This window comes from Marmota marmota, unplaced genomic scaffold, assembly GCF_001458135.2.
Source record: "Marmota marmota marmota unplaced genomic scaffold, marMar, whole genome shotgun sequence".
NCBI lineage: Eukaryota > Metazoa > Chordata > Mammalia > Rodentia > Sciuridae > Marmota > Marmota marmota.
In genome coordinates, this window is record NW_026000016.1 from 21,818,967 (window position 1) to 21,825,764 (window position 6,798).

General features: G+C 45.2%; 1 protein-coding gene across 10 annotated transcripts in view; it reads right to left on the minus strand.

Annotated features, from left to right (window-relative positions):
- The window catches only part of Psen2 (presenilin 2), a 28,062-nt gene that overhangs the window by 20,816 nt on the left and 448 nt on the right, over window positions 1–6,798 (minus strand). For 2 of the 10 annotated variants that reach the window (XR_007349740.1, XM_048809290.1), the window contains exons 1-2: window positions 6,624–6,771; window positions 6,128–6,269 (exon numbers count right to left, since the gene is read on the minus strand). The exons of 1 other annotated variant lie outside the window; for it this stretch is intronic. The gene's annotated coding sequence lies outside the window, so the exon portion shown is untranslated. Of the gene's footprint in view, window positions 1–1,247; window positions 1,926–6,127; window positions 6,270–6,623; window positions 6,774–6,798 lie in introns of those variants that run through there. 7 more of the 10 variants (XM_048809289.1, XM_048809286.1, XR_007349741.1 and 4 more) reach the window with 6 other exon arrangements.

The following is a 6,798-nucleotide window of genomic DNA, read 5'->3' on the forward strand; positions in this document are numbered from 1 at the left end:
CCCCCCCCCCAATGCAGATCTTGGAGCTCCATCCTAATGCCTGAGATTCTGCATTCCAGAATGGTTCCTGAGCAACTATGCCCATTAGACAGTCTCTGGGATGTTCTGGCTGTTTAATCACCAGGCTGGGCCTTGGCTCAGTAAGGCAAGTACACCTCCTCACCTACAACCTCCATGTCCCCACTGCAAAGCACTACTCCACTGCTGGATGAGGGAGTAAAAGAATGAATAGCCCTTTCCCCTAAACATGGAGGGCCTGATCAGAAAACAACTGGGGAGGCAAAGGAATGGAAGGTGCTCAGACTAGCATAGTGCTCACATCCAAAAAAGGCCCCAAATAGTGCCTGCTGTGGAAAAACTGGGTGTCAAACACCTCTGGGACATTTTGAACTGAAAAATCAAAAGCTATAATGATATTCACATCTTGAGATTCTGAAATGCTACTTCTCAGAAAACAGCAAGATTCATGCAAAAAACTGGGTGTTGCAGTTACTTAAGTGAATGAGACATCTGACCCTGTACTGAGACACAGTTGGCCTTCCTATCTGCAACTTGACTTTCTGTGGTTTCAGTTACCCATGATCAACTGTGGTCCAAAAACATTACATGGAAAATTCCTTTGTTTTAAATAAATTTTATTATAATATATTGTTATGATTGTTTTATATTATTATTAGTTAATCTCTGTGCCTAATTTATAAGTTAAACTTTATCCTAGATGTGTATGTATAGATAAAAAGCGTAATATATGGAAGATTTGGTACTGAGGTTCCAGGCATCTTTTGGAGGTCTTGAGATGTATCCTCCATATGTAAGGAGGAGAGTAGCATATCCGTCTTATGGGGACTATTACAGAACCACTAAAAATCTTACTTCGAACAACATTTTAAAAAGCAGTGTTAAATTTAACAAAATATAAAATAATAATTTACAAAACTGCACATAATAATCTGAATTTTCTTTTAAAATGTGTATCTATGAAAGAATGGCAAGATATTACAAAATGTTAAAGGTGGTGATCTTTGGATTGGTGGGATTGTGGGTAATTTTAATTTTATATTTTCCTGCATTTCTCAAAGTTTTAAAAATAAAGATGGATGGCATCTGCAGTTTTTAAAAGCTATTAATTTTCTAAAGGAAAACACCAAGCAAGCATCAACACTTAGACAGGGTTTCCTCCACTCCTGCCCCTTTCTGAATCCCTTCCTTGGACTGGATGACATTTTCTCTCCAGCACCCCTGATTACCTGATTCCTGAAGAAAAACAGAGCAGCTGGGATATTTTCCTTTTGCTTCTCTTTTGAATTGCTAAGAGTCTGCTTTGCAAGGCTTCTAAGGCCACACTGAAGCCTGATGGCGCTGAAATCCTTGGAGGTAAAAATCACCACCCAACGGTGTACAGATAAACAACCTCTTGCTGGATGTGTGTCCACATCAGAGTGACGCACAGAATTCCCGCTGGAGCCTGACTCACAGCCAGGTGGGGGTGGGGCTGGGCAATTCTCCAGTGCTGATGTCAAATCCTATCAGCGAGAGCAACCAGCTCTCTCAGCTTTCCAGTCTCCAACCCCCTGCTCCCTGTTCCCTCAGGGTACCTGGGGAAAATGCACAGTGGCTGATGGGGATAGAAAAAAGCCTGTGGTTGAAGGCAGCCATGAATTAGGAAGCAACAACATCCAAAGAAGCCACTGCTCATTTCCATTGAACAGCTGAATGGGATCAAAATACTGATGAGCCAAACCCAGGGAGTCTGACCCAGAGAAGTTTCCCAGCTGGCTGGTGTCAGCAGTTCCTGCAATTATTATGGAAACCCAGTGACCCAATTTCCTCTTTTTCATTCCAGAGAAAAGCAAAGGTTTAACTTTAACATTCAAAGCCTATGGACTCAGGTAGGAAACAGGTTTTTTAAATGGGATAGCAAACCCCAATGTCTAATGAAAAATAATAGTAAACTGCAAGTTATTGCTCTTGCCACAAATATTGGGGCTACAGAGAAAGGTTTGGAGCCTGGACACCTGGTCCCCCCACCCCCTGCAGGGTCAAATGAATAATACCCTCTGGCGGTCAAAGACAGCAGTGCTGGTTTCCAGCAGGTCACGTTCTGTGGTCACATGGCTACTTCACAGCACTCCCATGACTCCTAGAAAGCCCCCATGATCTTCCTCTAGACTACAGAAGGGTTTCCTAAGGTCAGATGACATGCTGAGAAATCCTGCCCACCTCTCTCATCACCCTGAGCACCTAACTATGAATTTGGCCCCAGCTGAATATTTATCTGTCCGTCCCAGTTCATGACACACACAACTTAACTGGATGGTTCCCCCCAATAGTGGGAGGTGACCTCAGCCAGAGCTGGGGCCTGAGTCCCAGGGAGGACCCAAAGTACTGCCCCACCCTTCCAGGTACCCTTGCAAGGGCCTCCTGAACCCTGGCCCAGGCTCTAGGTTAACCTCCACTGGCTCTTTTCTTTCTCAGAAATGCCTGGGGAAATTTTCATTTCCTGCCTGGGAAAAGGGCAATTTGAAGGAAAGTGGCAGAGGGAGCCCCTTGCACACCAACCTCAACTAGACCCAGAAAGGTATTTTTTGTTTGTTTTGTTTTAGTGAGAAGCAGCAAGCCAGTGGTCAAACACAGTCTCTTTGGAGATTGACAGAGTTACCTACTTGTACTTATGTGATTTCAACCATATACTCACTGGCTGTGTGGCCTAGGATGATTTAATTTGACAGGTGTTTTCTGTGAAAAGCAGAATAGGGATACATTGCAAGATGATTGTGAAGACTAATGTGTAAAGTGTCTGGAACACAGTGGGTATTCAATAAATTGAAGTTATAGTGAAGATGAAACAAAGGGGACAATGAGGGAGGATTATGGAAGCCTATTTACGTCCCTCTTGGAAAGTCAGGAATATGCTAAGCCACCAGATACATGAACTAGCTACAAAGGCCAGGCCCTAGAGAGAGATCCTATTTCCATCCAGTCCAAGGCCCCTGCACTCTGGCAATGTGAACACTGTCTAAGGAAAGGACACTTCAATAGATGATGTTAAAGTGGGCAAGGACTTTAAAGGCCACATAGTCAGCACCCTATTTTACGGTTAAGGAAACTGAAGTCCAGAGGGGCAGAAGAAATCAAGTTAAAGTTCTATGTCCATAACCAAAAGTCACAGTTTTTTTTCCCCCCTTTTTTGCAGTGCTGTGCCTCAAACCCAGACAAAAGCCACAGTTAAAAGCAGGTCTCCAAATTGCCCATGGAGGAGCCCTCATCTGCCCACTCAGCCCTGTGAAGCTCACGCACATAATGACTGGGGGAGGGGGGGCTGGTCAGGTAGCCATACTGCACACCATATGGTCTCTCTGGGAGCATATTCATATTTACAAGGCCTGTGTCTTCGCTATGGGCAGAGATGTGTCCCCTAATCCTTCACTCTTAGATCATGCCACCTTAAAGCTCTCAGTAAAGTCCCTCCTGTTCCCCACACCCAACTCTAGCCCCCAGACCCTGTCTGTTCTCCCTCAGCTGCAGTCTGTGTGGCCAGGTGAGGCCATAGAGGAGAAATGGCACTGCTTCTCTGGGCCAATTCAAAAGACCCAGAAAGGGAAAGTGTCCTTTAGTAAGACTGGTAAGAATAATAAGGACATATTCAAATATTCTTCACACACATCAAGTCTGGTTTTCCAAGTAGTGTTAAGGCAGTTTCCTGTTACTATAACAAATATCTGAGATAATCAGCTTATAAAAAGAAATATAATACAGCATGGCAGGAGCAGGTGGTAGAGCAAAACCATTCACCTACTGGCAGCAAAGTAAAAAGACCCAAGAAGGAGCTGGGTCCTACAATCCCTTTCAAGGGCACACTCTCAATGACTTGTAGACCTCCCACTAGCCCCACCTCTTACTAAAGTTTCTATCTCCTCCCAAAAGTGCCACTCTCAGAACAAGTGTTAAGACATGGGGAACATATAGCTCCAAACGACAGCATTAGCATACATAAAGAAGGGAAAATTATTAAGACATTATAACATTAATAGAAAAAAACAGGAGCCAAGCAAGGTGGTATACGCCTATAATCCCAGTAATGTGGGAGGCTGAGGCAGGAGAACCATAAGTTCAACAGCCTGGGCAATTTAGCAAGACATCATCCCAAGATAATAAGTAAAAAAGGCCAGAGTTGTACTCAGAGGTAGAGTAGTACCCCTGAGTTCAATCCCAGTACCAAGAAGAAAAAAAAAAAAAAAAAACAGGATACAAAACTTCATTTTACACTTTCTATCTCTACTGTTTTAATAAGACAAATATATACATATGCACCTGGAGTAGAGCACTGGAAGGAAATGCATGCTGAGAGTAGTTATCTCTGGGCTGATGGCTAGGAGATGACAAAACAAAAACTTACTGAATTTTTTTTTTTTAGAATGAAAATGTATTATTTTTATTTTTTTTTTAAAAAGTCAGGATGGTTCAACAGAAAGGTGAGTACCCTTTACGTTTTTTTTTCCCCTGCTCTAGAATTCTAGCAAAGATGAGTAATCATTCTCCCAGTCAATAAAGGGGATACAAAAAATGATCTTTCTTGCTGATGTTTACTCTTTCCTGAGGATTGACATGAAATTATCCTTTTCCCCAAACCCTTGCATGGTGGTGATACCATCTTCAAGCCTGGAGTACAACATTATACAAGGTATACAGGATCCAGACTGGGGAGGAGAGGGCCTCCTGGGCCAGCCCACCTCTGGGCCCCAATACCCCTCCCCCAGGAGCTACAGCTAGGAAACAGGTGGAAACACTTGCAGAAACATTTGTTGCCTTGTCAGTCCCCAACAGAAGTCTCTCAAACTTAAAGCAACAGTTAAACACACACACATGACTTATACACATAGCCTTGGTTTCTTAAAAAAAAAAAAAAAAAAAAAAATTTAATTTATTTATTTTTACTGGCTTCTCAGTAAATGGGTAATGGAAATCCCACAGAGACCTCCTGGGCAGTAGCACAGAGACAGAGTGGGTCTTGAATGTGGGAAGATGTCTGTGCAAAAAAGATAAAGACAAGATGGGCAATTATGTTCAAATCCTGGTGCTCATAGGCACTCAAGTCTCGAGCTGCTTAACTCTCCAAACCTCAGCTTCCCCTTCTGTAAAAGAGCAATAATAACAACTACTTAAGTGTTACTGAAGTTCTTAAGATAACCAATAACTATAGCACAAAGTGGTTTTTTAATCGTATATGACCAACTCTTAAAACAAGATATGTTGTCATCCTTAACACCAATAACAAAGAGAAGCCAAGGAAGGTAAGTCTCTCATGTGGCAAATCATGCGCAGGGGAGCTGACAGCAACAGGAGAGGGGATGAGGAAAAGAGTAACAGGCATGATCCTCTGCTCCTGCCATCAGGCACAGTCAACAGCAGCCTCAGGAACCAGGCATTCATTTCCCACATGCTAACATGTTGTACTGTAGACCTTATATACCGGCACCAAAGGTTACAGTCTTTCTCCAAATCTGAAACAGCATATCTGAAACAGCATCCATTGCACCCTGCAACAACAGTCTTCACAGATACACAACCCTAACCCCTGTCTTGGAGATCAAATACATCAATTTGGATGGCCAGCTCTCAGTTGAAATGAAGAAAGGAGGACCTTTCACCACCTAGGCTCAGAAAACAAATCAGCTGATTTAGCTTCTCAGGTTCCCACATGGCCACCTGCACAGAAAGGGGAACCTGAGGCTCACACACCTGCAGCAGCTTATCCAGAGTCTTTTATGAAAGTTTTGGCTGAAGCTTTGAGGCTCAGGTGTCTACAGAATGGACTATGTGGTCATCAGGGGCATCCGTATTAGAAAGGTGGAGTCTGTTCTGATCAAAATTATTCTGGGGACAGTCTTGGCTTCCCAGGCTGTCTATTTTGAGTTAAAACTGACTTGCAATTGTTCTGTATGGAATACTTTCAGTTCCTCCATCTGTAAAAAGGAATGCATTACTTCACTAACAGTTCATATCTTTAAGAGGGAATTCTTAAGCCATAGCTGAACCTTTCATCTAGCTAGCAAAAAGCTGAGGTTTGGGGAGCAGAAGTACAGGCCAAGACACCAGGTTCTAAACTTGGCTGTGCTATATATCCTACCTGGGCGACCTTGGGCAAAGTCACTTAGCTCTGTGGACTCAGCTTCTTCATCGGTAAAATTCGGAGTGGGGACAAGCTTCTGTTTTCGGATTCCTCCAGCTCAAAGGCTTGCTTCTGGGTGTCTCCCCACCGCTATAAATGCCTGATAAAACAGCCAAAGACCGCTAGTAACCAAGGCCATCTTCAAGCCCTGCGCCCTGCTCCTCATCCACTGGGGAAGACCCCCTCTACTCCTCTCCGCAAAGCAGTGACCGAATGGACTAGGCGCAAGCGAGGTCCCAGGCACGAGGGAAGAAGAAAATGCCTGACCGAGACCCACGTGCGCTGCCCCTTTAAGCACTGTGGCCCTTTAACAAATTGCACCGCGCCCACCCCCAGCGGGGGTTCTGGCGGCCGGAGGGTGCGGGTAGCGGGCTCAGAGAGCGCCCGGACGAAGCCAGAGGCCTCGGTCGTCGCCGCGCTCTTTCCACGCCCCAGTTCCGGGTTGGCCCCTCACCGCCGCTTCCCTGGCGCGCTCCCTTTCGCCCCCGCGCTGGCCGCAGAGGCCGCGAGCTCGCTGCATTCAGGGGCCTCGGCCCTGGAGCAAGGGAAGGGGCCGCGACCGCCGTGACTGGCGCACGTGGAGGACAGGGCCGGGCCTTCAAGTCCCAGGTCCACCCCCGGCCCCCAGC